The following is a 16,489-nucleotide window of genomic DNA, read 5'->3' on the forward strand; positions in this document are numbered from 1 at the left end:
AACAGTTTGTTTCTCTGAAGTCAAAACAGGTTTACTACAGCCATCAAGAGCGAAAACTGGTAGTCCAATTATATTTGTGTCTGAATCAATCAGCAACTCTGTCCAATATTAATTGTTTGCAATAATTTATGTCCTTGACTATTCCAAACATAATTTTATTTTACCAAGAAACCAATAATTCAATTTTTTAAAGTTGAAAATTACAAACTTTAAAGGCAAAAAGGCCTCCTAGCCACTTAAACTTGTACCCTATTGTCATGCCGATAAATGAACTTTCAAAATTCCCATATAAACATTTAAACTTGAACATATGTGAACTAATAAACATCTCCGACCTATGGCTCATAGCGCGTGCATTACAATTTCACAAACGCGGCAACCCAATAAACGAATAAAAACATGCCACGTGTTAGGCGGGACAACACACTAAGTACCGATATTTCTCATTCATTTTTGCCCTAAAACACTAATTTCATTTTCATTTTTTTCACTCGTCTCTCTCAATTCCCCTCTAACATTTTCACTCGTCTGCTCAAAATGGAGTGAACATTGTCATAGGATTCCATTAGATCATCTGAATGTTGTGTTTATGCCTTTTTCTTTCAAAATCGGTCCCAAAATAAGAATCTGAGATAATCGTGTACCGTCCCTTTCTCCTCCACCAGAAACATAGAAGTCATTAAAGGTCTGATTATTGTCTTTCATGAAATTTCTGGTTGTTTTCTTATATTTTTATTCGTTATTGAAGTTGGTCATGGTAGAATAATATTTTGTATGCATGCAATGGTTCTTTCGTTATTTAGGGTTTAAAATTAGGGCTTTTTGGAATAACATACTAAATTCTTATTTTTTCTCTGGGTTTTTTGGTTCCATCTATTTGGCATATAGGGATAAAAAATTAGGACTTTTTATCATATCGAAATTTTTTGTCTCTTAAAGTGATAAAGTTAGGGTTCTTTTCCCGCATTTGCTTGTTCTTTTTCAAACAATATTGTCTCTTTCTTTTGAATATTTTACAGATTTGGACTTATCTTATCTTATTTTCATAGGCGTAGTGAAGCAGGATGACTGTTCTTGTGAAATTACAATTTCACCATCAGGGACAAATGGTAGCTGGCCCATTAATGAGGTATGAAAATGATATAACATGACCTTCTATTGTAACTGTTGACACTGATGAAATGCATGTTATTCAATTCAATAAATGGGCAAATGATATGGGGTACTTAGATGTGGAGAAATTCGCATGTCGAGTCAATAAAAAAGGACCATTTCGATTTATTAAGTATGATGCTGATGTGTTAGAATTCTGCAAAGACCTTCATGATGGAGATTTTATTGATGTTTATTTATGTCACACTGTTAATATACCATTTGTTGATATTGAATTGGATGAAATGTTAAGTAGTGGTGTAGACCCCAGTGATATCCTATATGACCAAACAACTGGCTTTAGTGAAGTGACACAAAGGCAAACAAGTAGAGCTAATGCTAGGGCAACAAACTCAGCTACCAATAATATAAATAGTGGTTGTTTCACTGAGGGGAAGGGTAAAGGGAGGGCTGCTAATATAGAAGATTCTACCGAGGATGAAGGGGAGTTCTACAACTTTCATCTAGCCACAGATTCAGATTGTGAAGAATTTGAGAGTAATTCTGAGAGTGAGGATGGTGAATATGAGGGTGTTTCTGCTGAAGAGGATACAGATGACTCACTTTATGATGTTGATGAGGGTGTTGTTGGAAAGACAAGTGATATAGAAGCTGACCTTGTTGCTGCTAGACAGACCAAAGTAAATCAGAAGAACTGGAAAGAGAGATCTAGTGATGTTAATGTAGATGACCTACTTAGTGTCCATATAGGCATTGACCCTTGATTTGAAGACATTTACATGGACAAGACTGCTAAATATGTTGGCAAATTGGGAGGGGATGAGCAGTACCTAGACAGTTCAGATCCAGGGAGTGGGGATAGTACTGATGATGATGTAGATGCAGATGCAGATGCAGATGCAGATGATGAGGTGCATAACCTTCCTCCAAGAAGATACAATAGAAAGGTCTACTTTGACCCAAAATGTAAGAAAATTTTTTTCCAACTAGGAATGGTATTTGAAAATGTTAGACAATTTAGATATTCTTTACAAGACTATGCTGTACAGAGGAGAGTTCAGTTAAAGTTAAGACCAAATGAGAGAAATAGGGTTAGGGCAAGATGTTTGAACTCTAGTAGATGTAGATGATATATTTTAGGTAGTTTACAGGGCCACACACAGAACTTCATTGTTAACACATACTACCCTGTCCATTCATGCTTTTCAGTCACAAGGAACAAGCTTGCTAACACAACTTGGATAGTTAAATGTTACAAAGATAAGATCATTAATCAACCTGACATAAAGCTCAAGAAGTTGCAAGAGTTGATAAGGATTAAGTATGGTGTGTATGTAGGAAAAACAATATGTGCCAGGTCTAGATAGAAGGTAATGGGTAAGTATTTAGGTGATTACAAAATGGAGTTTACTAGGATTTATGATTATGCTGACATGATATGAATTACTAACCCAGGCAGCACTGGTGTGGTGAGGACTTCAAAAGAAATAGAACCTAGTAAAAAGGTCTTTGTGGGGATATACATTTGTTTACATACTTTGAAAATAGGTTGGTTAGAAGGGTGTAGAAGAGTAATTGGATTTGATAGTGCATTTCTGAAGGTAGTGTGTAAAGGTGAGCTATTGTCATGGCATTGCTAAGGATGGTAATAACCAGATGTACCCTGTGGCTTGGGCAGTGGTTGAGAAAGAGACCAAGAACAGTTGGTCCTGGTTTTTTAGGTATCTAATGGAGGACTTGAAACTGACAGAATCTGAAGGTGAAGGACTAACAATTATGTCTGATATACAGAAGGTATGTGTATTGTTTTATTCTCATTTTTTACTTTAATATTTAAGATTGCATTGGATGAACTCTAACGGTGTATTTTTATTTTTCAAGGAACTTGTTCAAGATGTATCTGAATTGATGTCAAATGCTGAGCATAGAATGTGTGCAAGGCACATATGGAGCAACTGGAAGAAAACCTGGGGTGGTGAGGAAAGAAGGAAGAAGTTCTGGGGTTGTTCAAGAGCTTCATTTGAAGCATTTCTGAAGGTTAAACTAGAGGAGTTGGCAGAATTGGGTGGCAATAAGATAATAGAAGACTTGCTTAGATATCCCAAACAGTCACGGTACAAGGGATTTTTTAAATGCTGTAGTAAGTGTAATATTATGGAGAACAATATGTGTGAGGCCTTCAACAGTTGGATACTTACTTCTAGGCACAAGTCAATCATAACCATATTGGAAGAGATCAAAGTGAAGGTAATAGAGAGGATGACTAATATGAGAGAATTTGCTACAAAGTGGAATTCTGATATATCTCCTATGGCACTGGGGGTACATTGAAGAGCAATATATAAGAGCCTCCAAGCATGAATATAAATGGAATGGGGACACTGGATTTGAGATCCAAGATGGAATTTACAAACACATAGTTGATTTTGTAAAGAAGGAGTGCACATGTAGAATGTGGCAGCTGAAAGGCATACCCTGCTCCCATACACTTTGTGTAATTTTTTTAAAAAGGTATGACACTACTGACTATGTTGAGCATTGGTATAAGAAGGAAACATACCTCAAGGCATTCAGTTGTTACATACAATCTATGACCAACATGGAGATGTGGCCTCCAACTCAAAACCCCAAAGTTGAGCCTCCTGTAATTACTAAGATACCTGATAGACCTAAGAAGCATAGAAGAAAGGCTCAAGATGAACCTACAAAGAAATTTGTTAAGAGATTAAGAAAGGGGACACCAATGACCTGTTTTCATTGCAAGACAACAGGGCATAACAAGAAAGGTTGTGCAATCCTGGTAAGAATCAAATACTTCTTATGCTTTATGTGTTTTTAGTCTTTTGCTGAATTTTTATATTCTGGGTGTTTTAGAAAAGGCAAAGTTCAACTGCTAGTGCTGGGAGTAGTACTGCAAATGCCCAGGCTACAATAGCTGCTTCAGGAGGTCTTTCTGGTACTACTGCCAGTGGTGGATCTGCAGTACAACAATCTGCTACTATTGCAACAACAAGATCTACAACACAAAGAAATTTTGGAACTACTACTGATGGTGGATCAGGAACACAACAATCTGGAACTACAAAAGAAAGATCAAGGACTCCTCAACAAATTCTTAAAAATTTAGGTGGAAGGCCTAGGCCTAGAACTGCTGGATTTGGAATACTATTTGGTGAATCAGGGACAGTCATAGAGAAGGTAAGTATGTGAAATTTTGTCCAATTGTTGTGTCTAATTACTATACTAAGTTCTAAAATTATATTTCTATTTGAATGTAGTTTGGGTTAAGGGATAGAGTCACACATGATCCTAGGTAAACAATTGATGCTAGCCAGACCATTATTAATCTTGGATATAGAGCACCCGGACTAAGGTGGAAGGGAACAAATGCAGTAACCCAAAGGCAGCTTCAACAACAGGCTAGAAGGAGACAAACTCAGGCAACCCTAAGCCAATCTGAAGCTATAGTGAGAAGAATCAAATCCAGTTTCCCTAGATTTGTATTTAGGGTTTTCTCGTATCCTTTTTCTTGGATTAGCATCTCGAGGTCCTTTGATGGGCATAAAGAAATCGTCTTGGTAGCAACCACCAAACCAATAGAACAAGGGTTAGCTCCGCAGCAGGTCTACAAGCAAGGTAAGTAGGTCCATTACTAGCCAACTCCGGACCGAAAAGACCTAATAGACTAATCCCTTATCTAGGATCGTAGATGCTAACGGGGCGGGAATCGAAGTGGGGGACCCCTCTACCGCCTGTGTCTATCTCCTGTCAAGCCAACCCACATTACTGACTAATGGTGGATAATCATATTTCTTAGAGGTACTAAATACAACTCCATGAATGAGCAAAATGAAGGTTGCATTAATGATAAAGATCTCTGGGGAAACCGCTAAAAAAAGATTGAACATGTGGGAGGATCCGAACGAATCAGGAGCAGCCGTGTGGTTTTCCTAGAGATCGCCGTGAGTTCTTTGCCAAATTAGGTGGAGTGGGGAAGATTAGAACTATTTTCATCTTGAATCTAGCACCCTCACAAGGTACTATTTCTCATAAAAGAATTTTACGAAAGCTGGCACCCTTGGTGCGTGATAGCTACGTAATATCCTTAGTTTCATCCTTTTTAAAGATACCAGTTTATGACCAAAATAGAATTAATTGTTCTATTACGGAAGTAGGGATCCCACACGCTGGGTTAATCACTAAGGTCTTATACAATTTTATGTTGGATGATTTCAACCGGGGATTTAAACAGCTATACCCTAGTCTTTCTTATTATCGTTACTTGGCCGACTCTCCTCGAAAGGAAAGAGGGACGAGCGAACGGCTTTAGTATCGGTAAGCATTCCCCCGCCGGGCTCAGTTTAGGCTTTCCAGTCTTGTTCCCTTTAATTGCATGAGATAAGAAAAATGAAATATCAAGCGGGAAGGCAATTACGGTGAGGGAAAGGCAAACCTTTTTAAAGATCACTCAACGATGTGGCAAATCCCCCTTTTTCGTTGCCTAGGTTACACCTTCGGAATACCCTATAAGGGAATTTTTCTACTCCCCCCAATCTTCACTTTACGCCACGCCGACTCCCCTTTCATCATAAAGCGTGGAATTAGACCAAGCAATAACGATTAAGGAATTTGAGCGCTGATGTAGCTAAGAGACACCTTCATAGTCAATTCATTAGGGTTGTCACCTTCTACCCGGAAAAGTATCCACCGTTCCCGAGCCAGGTTCCCTGGATCCACGTGTTCCTAGCCGGCCTAAATGGATGGGAGTAGGTATGGGGCGAATATTTATCACTCCCATACCAAACCTATGATCCACGTGTTCCTAGTCTTATTATATATCGGAGGTGCTCACCCTAATTTTCTTTTTGCTTCTGATTTGATTTCGCCTGAAACGAATCCCTCACTTTGATAAGAAATATCTGAGTAAACAACCTTTGAGCTGAGGTAATATTCCATTTTTAGGGTTAGCTTTGCTTTCCTTGAGTATGTTTCTGCCCTAAACTAAGAAAGAGTATATTGCTCATTTTGATAAGAGTATTACATACTATCTGCTGGAATGTTTTCAACATCCCCCTTATGCAACTACGGGAATTTCTTCTGGTTCACCGGGGTATCAGCGTACTTCACGGCTAACTGGAGCCAGTGTAGATAATTCCTTTTCCGAATGAAAGGCGATAGGGGGCGTACCCTAAGGAATCTGGGTACCGGGTGTATACTCGACGCATGGCGCCTCCTAGGAGACACTGGAATCGGCATTTCCTCGTCTTTCACTCACCGAACAGTGTGTGTCCTCTCCCCTTTTGGATCTGGTTAAGCGCAACCACGAAAGCACCAAGTACATTTGCTTATGAAAGAAGAGCAGCTTTTTCTGTAACAGATTTTCAACCTCCCTTCGGGAAGTAAGAGCAATTTTCCCTTGCCTTGAGCCAGTTCCAGTCATGAGATGACTTTTCCCTTACTCTTTTCATTCACATTCTCTCTCCGCTCACCGCTCTCCCTGTGGGTCGAGCCTCCTTTTCAGTCGCCCTCTACAACTAAGTCATCCCTCATTCTCTTATTATACCGGCAGGCCAGGGCGAATGAGGTAGGGTTAGATTAGATGGAGGAGGACTGCGAACGTCCGTCCCATGAAGTGCCAGGGAACCATGCATTCCTCCCGGGCTGGGCTCTCGCGTGTCCGGGATCCGATCAAATCTACCAGCCTTTGCCACCATGAGACCGGAAATCAATGCTTTCGCACGAAGTCCTTGTCACTGTGGAAAACTGGTACTTTCCTATAGTTGATCAAGGCTGCTTGAACTTTCAAACCTAGTCAGGTCTTGGAATCGGGCTAGGAGCAGCTATTGAATCTGGTGATGGTCGGCATGGACTACCAGGGTATCTAATCCTATTCGCTCCCCATGCTTTCTCACCACAACGTCGGGTCCCCAGTCGCTGACAATTGAGTATGGCATTCCATGCAATGAATGTATCATTCAATGACATTGCCAAGGTAGATGTTTTTCGGGTTAACCCTATTCGAGTGACAAATCGAGTCCATAGATTTGGACCTACAGGTTTGATGCGCGTTCCTAGTTTTGCCGGAAACACTTTGGACCAGCTCAATCCAGGAAGTTCAGAGGGTAGGAGGTATGGAGAAAGGAATGCATTTGAACTCGTTATAGTGCGCATCGGCTAGAGGCGGCGGACATTAGGCCGTTCACGGGGACTGAGTCTTTTTATTCAGATGCTCAGTTTGACGACCTTTCTTCCGGTAAATGGAAAAGTCAGTTTTTTTTATAGTCGTCTCTTGCTTTATCGAAGGATTGATATAGAGAAGAAATTCCTATATTTCTTATCTAAGCCCACCTACCGCCTTCCTTCCGGAGTGCTAGCGCTTGACTAATAACATATCAAAGGGCCTGAAAAAACGTAATAGGCTGCTACTTTCCTTTCTACAATAAGCCTACGAGATGAATTGGACCTCAGCCCGAAGAGCACTTCCCTGGCGGAGAGATTGAAAGAACGGAACTCCAACGCACTGATTGAGCTAGCTAGAAGCAGGAACTCCTATTTATTTAAGTAAGGCCAGCCCCATTGAGATGACCCAAGAATTTTGCTATTTCGATTTTGCTAGTCCTTGGGAACAACGTAGCGACAAATAATTCAGAATCAGAATAGGTCCAGTCCAGGGGACAAATCAATAGGAAATGCTATTTTCTTCGTAAGAATAAGAATTCACTTTTATGAAATGAAAGAGTTTCACGGGAATTGTCTTGATCGTCGGATATCATTGAGAAAGAAATAGGAAGAAGTGTTATCGAATGATTTCCTGCAATTCTTCCCTGGGCCTGCCTTTTCAATCAATCTCCGGCCGCTCAGTGCCGCTATTGGTACGAGTTGTAAGGAGTCTTGGTCTCGAGTCAAGCTGGGGTGTCATTTCATTCTCGTAATGGGAATGAGTGCACTGCAAGTCGAACTTCAGCCCCTTCGAGTTGGCCACGGGGTAACAGCCTCTGACGCCCCACACCATTGCGACAGGAGGGGGCTTGCCCATCAGCTTACTTTGCCAAGAGGTGGCAGGAGCGCAATGACCTTAGCCCAAACCTAAAGCAATTCTTCCTTTCAAGCCTTCTGCCTTACAGTCTATAGACCTTACCTCACTAATCTTTTATTTTCTCTCGAGGCTGAATAGAAACTTATTCTTGCCCCCTTCCCTTATGTTGCTGAAAGGCATTCTATTCTTCACGTCAAATTGAAATAAGGCCACCTTTTGATTGCAGCCAAGGCAAGAATGCCACGAATGGTGTTTAGCAACCTGAAGCCCTTTCTTACCCTGCCTTTGGATTCGTATTTTGTTCATACACAATCAACGGAGGCCTTCCCGACATATGTTGCAACGTCTCCAATAGCATGCTCTTACTTCGTCTTTCCCTTAATAAGTCATCAAATTTGATGCTTCCCGAGTTCGAGCAAATGCAATGCGACATCCTGGCAAAAAAGGGCGTTACCACTGACCCGAGCCTATGCGAAGCAAGCCTACACCCTGGACTGGCTCCAGGCCAAAGTGATGAAAAGGCGAATGGTCGTATATCATAATATAATATAAAAAGGTCCATGAGAGAAAGCCTAGCCCTATCTTAACCTTATGGTCCTAGTCAGCTCGTCTCTGTCTTGAGGAAAGGGACCGAGCTGACTGATGAGTGCCTTTTTAGCCTTTATTTAAAAGGCTCTCATATGGAGCTAACATGGCTGACTACATACAAGTATAGCCAAATCAAGATGAGATGGGATGGCCGTTCAGAGGCCGCAGCGGGACCAACCAAGATCGGATATAGCTGGTTTTCCGCGAAATCTATTTCAGTAGAGCGTATGATGTCGATGGCCCGAGGTAGAGCACTCAATAGGCTAGGGTGGCCTCATTTCGCCTTACCAACCCCAGGGAAACTCCAAATACAGGCCTAGATCGTTTGTACAGACAGACTTTTTGGGTGCTAAGATCCAAAGTCGAGAGGGAAACAACATCATCCATACATAACGAATTGATGTGGTATATTCATATCATAATGAACAGTATGAACTAGCATTCTTATTGAAACTTTAACTCATAGGGAAGAAAATCGATTTATAGATGGAATCAAATATGCAGTATTTACAGACACTTCCCTATACTAATTGACACCAAAGTAATCTTTAAGCGGATTTGAAAGCATCATATTGAATCAGACAGAAGGTTCAAAAACAAAAAAGCGAATGAAAGAAGCGAAGGTAAGAGTCAAAATACGCTGTGGAGAAGAGCTTACTTATGAGCAAAAGGGGAGGACGAAGTCGCAGGAGATTCGGTTAACCCGTGTTGGGGTGACACTCCGCTTCTTTATACTCTTTGGAGGCGAGAAACTCCCGTTCCCTTCTCCTTTCTTACTCTTCCGAGGATGGTTCGGGGGGAGCCGGTTCCGCCTCCGGCTGAGGAGGGAAATTTCAATCGATACGCGGTAGCTTCGATGAGCTGGGACGTGGAAGTGAAAACCCTACCCTTCCTTCGGTCTCCGCTTTTGGGGGCGGGAGTGCTTGGTCGCTGGGGTTTCCTTTTCCTCAACCAATTCGGTTGTGTCAGCCCTGAGATTGGTCTAACATTTTGTTATGAGCTGGCTGGATTGAAGGTTAGATAGATTTGAGTTCAAGTGGGACAACACCTTCGATTGACTGCTCTATCTAGAATCGACCATGTTAGAAGTCTTAAGGTAGAGAGGTTGATTGTGCTTCATGACAGCCAATGACCGAGCTTGAGGTGGGAATAAAGAGAATCTTCTATAAAGAATCTTCCTTTTATCTCCGCAGAAGGCCTGATTTATGCTTATTATCAATCCTTGTGGGAGCTTACCCCTATGGCTTTAGCACGCCCTCCCACTTCTAAGGATAAATACCCATACTATTGAACTACAGCTCCCCTCTACGAGATGAACTCAACAGAGAAGAGGGGAGGAGCGGCAGGCGGTGGACTCTTTTATTAGGTAAGGGAAGAAGGGGTCTAAGCACGGCAAATGCCGTACACTTGAGTGGCAAAGAAAGCGAGACCTTACCTTTTTTTCCAGGCCTGTTCGGACATACGGTTCCCGCAGAAGATCAAGTTGGTTAGCCGTGTGATGGGAAACCTTCCCGCACGGTTCGGAGAGCACTGAATTAGAATGAGAGGTTTACCACCACCTGAATATATAAGGAAGTTCACATACCCTGGAAAAATCCATCCTGTATCCCTGACTTGCCAACTTGATCGCTAACCACCGCTCACCCCGATCACATATTGGCACGTTCATGATGCATCATAATCAAAAGGCCGTAAAGTAAAGAAGGCTACGCAGCACGAACAGGTCGAGATGCGATGTCGATCACATCGGGTGGGGCCATTCTCCCAGAGCAGAGCTTGAAGCAAGGGTTAGAACTTTAGATGGGGGCCTCTGTCGATAGAGCTAAAGTAGTCATTCATTAATCCACCCTCGACATACTAAGGAAAACGGCTGATCCAACTACAGAACAAATACAGACATAAACATCAAAAATACCGCACAGAGCCCCCGCTCTAAAAAAAAGTAAAGTAGTTATAGACCAAAGGAGGATAATCCTCCTAACAGGCAGCCAAAGATGGGCGAGGATCAATTAGTTAGCTAACGAAGTTGATGTTGAAGTAGAAAGAAGGCTAATAAATAGGAACGAAGTCGTTTTCTCCTCTCGGGAGAGGAAAGACCGGGAAGTATCTCCTGTTCAAAAATTCGAATATTCTTTTATTTTGAGAAGGCTTCCGTCTACTAGTCAAGAAAATACGATTGAAGCCTCTCACAGGCAACTAAAGCTAGGAAGGTAGGTTAAAGTGACTAGTCTTTCTTATCCGAAAGCAAGCAAGACAACAAGGGAGGCTTTAGGCAACTCGCTGGTTTCGAGATGGGTTTCCTTGCGGGTGTGTCTGGCAAACAGATCACAATTATAGGTACCTGGGAGCATACCGATGGAATGAACGAAATACGAACAGTTAACATAATATGGTCATAGATCTTAGGTTGTAACTTGATCATGAGCGAATTTTTAAAATAATCTATGATTAGATCAGCTAAGTTCGGTATATCCCAACCCCTACACCTGAGAATGTAAGTTATCACTAGAATTAAAATAAATAACTCTCCGACTTGCAAGCACTCTCTATTCTTTCCCATCCTTTCTTGTTATCCCGTCCCTGAGAATGAGTTGGCTTTGGAAGCTAGGCTCAGATAGAACGTATAAGTAGGCTTATTGGAATAGAAGCCCTTAGTGAGAGAGTTAAGAAGGCTTAACTCCGTCAAGCCTGTATGAGTAGTGAAGAAGTGTAGAGCACTTTGGTTGGTTGTTGACCAAAGAAAAGCATGGGAGAAAAAAAGATGGACGAAGACAACAAAAAGTGATGCTCATCAGTGTCAGGACAACGCCAAAAAATGAATAGGTAGGTGGTTCAGTATAGTTTTAAGTAAATATAAAAAAGACCTTTTAGCGTTCTGGGGCCCTACTATGTATTCAAATTGTTGCTCGTAAACCGCCAAGTACCAGTCTCGCAACAATATTGGCGCAAAAGGATCGGTCCTTCACTTGTTGATCGTTCGCGAGTCGAACTACAAGACATTTTCAAGAGCTTTCAAAAGCTTTTAGAGCCTTATGCTCTAAAACCCTTATTACGGATTATTATTGACTACTGATATAGGGTTACCGTACAATATTTTGCTTAGCTCGGTGCAGACTATGGATTACGCACTTGTTCTCTACTTGATACTCTATTTACTTTCAAAAGCAAAATGCCTATACAATATTTAGGGTATAGCCTACTTCCCTAGTGACTTTCCTTACTTATTCTTACTATGCTTGGACTGACTGCACTGACTGGAATGAGCGTAGGATCGCTAGACTGCTAACAAGCTTTCATCTCTTATTCCGACATCGGATTCAAAGAGACCTAGGTTTTGATATTCCTTTCCCTTACTCCGAAGAATGGCCCGAAGGCAGGGAGTTACTTTCTCAGTTAGGCGAGAAAGAGCGAAGCAAGGCTTTTCGCTTTCACCAGCGAAACTTCTTGATCTTTCCACTCCTGAGACTTATCCCTCGTTCTAAGAGCTACTTTCTTAGCCAAAGCAAGGGTTAGTTAGTTAGGCTAGCGGCTGGGCCTAAAGCAGAAAGCGTACTCTAGCTACTTTATGCCTCCTCTCTCTAAGAGCAAGTTGAAAGTCGAATTCAAGAGCTAGACCAGCAATTGTGGGTTTTTTTCTACCAATTGGGGCTCTCCCTTCACCACCCCCATGGGGATGGTCTACAGGGTCCATAACTACTCCTCTTACTACAGGACGCTTACCTAGCCAATGCTTAGATCCGGCTCTACCCAAACTTTTCTGGTTCACCCCAACATTCCCCACTTGTCCGACTGTTGCTGAGCAGTTTTTGGATATCAAACGGACCTCCCCAGAAGGTAATTTTAATGTGGCCGATTTCCCCTCTTTTGCAATCAGTTTCGCTACAGCACCCGCTGCTCTAGCTAATTGTCCACCCTTATCCAAGTGTGATTTCTATGTTATGTGTGGCCGTGCCTAAGGGCATATCGGGTAGGACCTGTGAGAGGCTTCAATCGTATTTTCTTGACTAGTAGACGGAAGCCTTCTCAAAATAAAAGAATATTCGAATTTTTGAGCAGGAGATGCTTCCCGGTCTTTCCTCTCCCGAGCGGAGAAAACGTGAAGGTGCGAAGCGACAAACAATTCCCGAGATGCTGTTTGAATGGTACTTGATTCATAAAGAATGATTCTTTTGAAGTTATACGAACTTTCTAAAAAACATGCCACGCGTAGCATGTCACGAGATATATCGCTCTCGAACTTCTTACGGTAAGGCCAATGCACCATCCAGCCAGTGTGGTGGCGAACACGCTGTGCTCTAAGCTAAGCTGTTTACCTTGTAGACGGAGGAGATATAGAAAGTGTGCCGTGCTTGATTTAGCACGTCATGAGCACCAGGCTAAGGGGCGGTTGAGCAACTCAAGCAAATCGCCTTACCTTATTCCAACATAGGGACAGAAGGGAGAAGGTTGTGAAGGTGGCCTCGTTATCCATACCTCCGGTCGGATGAATGGAGGACTGACCGACCCGGGTTTTCATGAGCGTTGGCAGGTTCTAGAGTGCCTGTCAAGGGCAAAATGATAGTCTTATTACTTATGCTTAGCCCGATGCAGACTCGAATATTCTACTGATATAGTAACGCGCACGCTCTAAAACCACGTAGGCACTCCGACACATAAATGACTATATCATATCTGGCAATATTAACCAGCGCAGGAGCTGCTACAATTGCTTCAGCGGGAGATGCTTTCACTAAACCTATCTCACCAAGCCTTAGGAGTGCTCCGCCGTGGGCTTGGCTTGTAGCGACTGAATCTTGTTTCCGATAGAGCACCATTGATTGGTCTATTGGCAAAGGAAACCCGGGAATTCAAGATTTTGTTCTGTCCTGGCAGAGCAGCATACCGGAAGAAATTGGAAGATCGACGACGGAACGAAGAATGCTATTTTACGACAGCAACACAACAAAGAAAAATTTTATGGGGCTTCCCTGTCGAGAATTAAAAGTTTTTCTCTTAGAGAGGCATTTTCCTCGCTTAGAAGAATGATTGGAGGCTTCAGCAAATGATTCAGGTTCATGAGAAGATTGAACTGAGATGAGGTAAGCTCGATCTTTTGGGGAAAACGATTCATAAGCCTTCAACATGATAAGAAACTTGAGAGGATCGACGAAGCTGAGAGCGGGATCCAGAATTTGAGGAAGCATCTGGAAGGGAAGCAACTGGGCTAGACTGCTGATCTTCTAGAGTAGCCTGACCCTGGGAAAGAGACTGTAATCGCTGCGAGTTTTGTCCCTACCGAAATGGGATGATGTGGGTAGTCTATTATTCATGAAAGTTCTTTCTTAGGGCAGAGGGGTTCATAATACCACATAATAAATCTAACTTAATCTTAAGTTTCATCGCCTAGATGCTAGGTTCATCCCTAAAAAGTAGATTATTTCGATCAGCATTAGAATCAATATTTTGCTTGGCATAGTTGCAATACGACTTTCCTGGTCTATCCCTCGCATTCGGCTATAGCAAGAGCCCCCGAATCTAGAGCTGTTTGTCGTTCCAACCCAGTTCCAACAATGCATTTCTTAGAGCGAGAAAGAGGAATTGCTTGACGTTGCATATTAGAACTCATTAAAGCTCGATTCACATCATTATGTTCGATAAAAGGAATGAGGGAAGCTCCAATAGAAAAATATTGAAAAGGAAAAATACTTCGAACACTTGAGTGGCAAAGGAAAGCGAGGCCTTACCTTTTTTTCCAGGCATGTTCGGACATACGGTTCCCACGGAAGATCAAGTTGGTGAGCCGTGTGATGGGAAACCTTCCCGCACGGTTCGGAGAGCACTGAATTAGAATGAGAGGTTTACCACCACATCATTTCATGCAAGGGGAGCTCGCTCGATTCGCAGATTGGTCCGACTCGTAATTCACTTCTGACCCCGTGTTCGATAGCCCGACCGTAGTAAAGATATCGAGTGAGAGTAATCAGATATTATTAAGATAAACCTAGTCATAGCCCCATACCTACTCCCATACCTTGATTATGTGTCCACGTGGAATCTACATTGTCACAGTGTCGGAGTGTCTGTCAGTAATTTATTAAGATCGAGCACCAGAGCTGCCCATAACAGCGTACCAAAAAGAAGAATGTGAGAAGAAAATAGAGAGGTAGAGCAGCTAGGAGCTAAATATTAGAAGAGCGCCCTCTCTTTTCTTTGGGAAATCGAGGAAGGCTGTATTCAAAAGCTATGTCGGAATTGACCAGTGCAAAGATAATCATTGATGCTGGGAGTTTGGATAAGGTCCACAGTGGAAGGCTTTGCACCTGAGCCTCGTTAGACTCAGCTGAAGTGTAAGGTGTAAGTGAAGAAAATAGAAGAGTGGGATCATAGAGAAGAAGGAAAAAAAAATGACAAAACAAAAACTACAAAGGAAAGATAATAGAATCTCACTCATTTCAGGTAATATTTACTTAGCTCGCTCCTTGCTCGCGGAGGATCTTCTGATCAATCCAGAGATCATTTGGATTCCATTAGTAATGAGGATTTGGAATATCACACATTGATTAATCAAAGAGAGATTCAACAACGAAAAGAAAGATCAGGCAATAAAGAATAAAGAAAGAAAGCTATGGGGAAAGATCCCACACCTGGCTCGCTCTAGGCGGATTCACTTGAATAGGAAGTTGAATTGTGAGCAGGCTATTGGATTTCTTCCTCGCTACCCACTTTCTACTTATTACACTCCTTCGATCTAGTGATCGCTTCGTATACTACGCTTCTTATCCAGCGTATTGAACTCGTTTATTCCACTCGCTCCCTAGCTCTAAGAGCAACTCCTCTTTTTAGAATTGTTGAAGAAACTACTAACTCTAACTATCTAACTGCACTGATCGGGGTCGATCTCACTGACCCCTTACTTCACCATGCCCAAGCCGGAGGCTAAGGAGAGCAGAATAAGGTGAAGGTAGATACCGCTCATCAAGAGCTTGGTTAAGTGTCCAAGACCGTATGCCTTGCTGGTTGGATCTGAATCTGCGAAGGAAAGACCCCCATTTCATAGCGCCCGGGGAACACAAGTTTGATCGAGGATTGGAGAGGAGAGGTGGAAGAAAGGGCTCAGGATGGATTTAGGAGTCTTTGTGCGAGCCGTATGCAGTGAGAGTCGCACGTACGGTAACGAGGGGGGTTCGCGTATATACGTGTAGTGTGGTGCTTAGGCCTACCCACCCTATTTGTTCCATGATCTATGGGTCTACTGGAGCTACCCACTTCGATCTTTGGCTGGATTATTACTAACTGCATATTTAAAATACAGGCGTGGTGATCAGTTGGACCTTTGATTAATTAACATCTCTTTTTTTTGATTGACCTCCTTCTTTCTTTAATTCATAAGCACAGGAGGTCAAATTTCGATTGTTGTGAAAGTTACTGAATGAATCTATTTCATTCTAATTCGATCTAAGAAGAAAAAAATCACGCTCTGTAGGATTTGAACCTACGACATCGAGTTTTGGAGACCCACGTTCTACCGAACTGAACTAAGAGCGCTTTCTTATCATAGTAGATACGACTGTAAAGAAAAAGGATTCTTTACAAATTGAACAGAAGTGAAATAGATAATAGTGAGAGGTAGAATGCTTTTATTTAGGGTTTGATAATTATGTGTCGAGAAGAAATTAAATCACCAAAGCTACCTGACTAGGTTCCCTGGGTGTAGCCCTAAATATTGTATAGGCTAGGTCTTATAAATAGAGCCTTACTTGTTCTCTGTCAGTA

The 16,489-nt window shown here is 42.1% G+C and overlaps 1 non-coding gene across 1 annotated transcript; it reads right to left on the minus strand.

Moving 5' to 3' along the window:
• Positions 1-16,187: 16,187 nt before the first annotated feature.
• Positions 16,188-16,261, minus strand: TRNAW-CCA (transfer RNA tryptophan (anticodon CCA)). The gene has a single exon. It is a non-coding gene; the product is annotated as a tRNA-Trp (tRNA).
• Between the last annotated feature and the right edge of the window lie 228 nt (positions 16,262-16,489).

The sequence above is a fragment of the Nicotiana tabacum genome, chromosome 17 (genome assembly GCF_000715075.1).
Source record: "Nicotiana tabacum cultivar K326 chromosome 17, ASM71507v2, whole genome shotgun sequence".
Classification (NCBI taxonomy): domain Eukaryota; kingdom Viridiplantae; phylum Streptophyta; class Magnoliopsida; order Solanales; family Solanaceae; genus Nicotiana; species Nicotiana tabacum.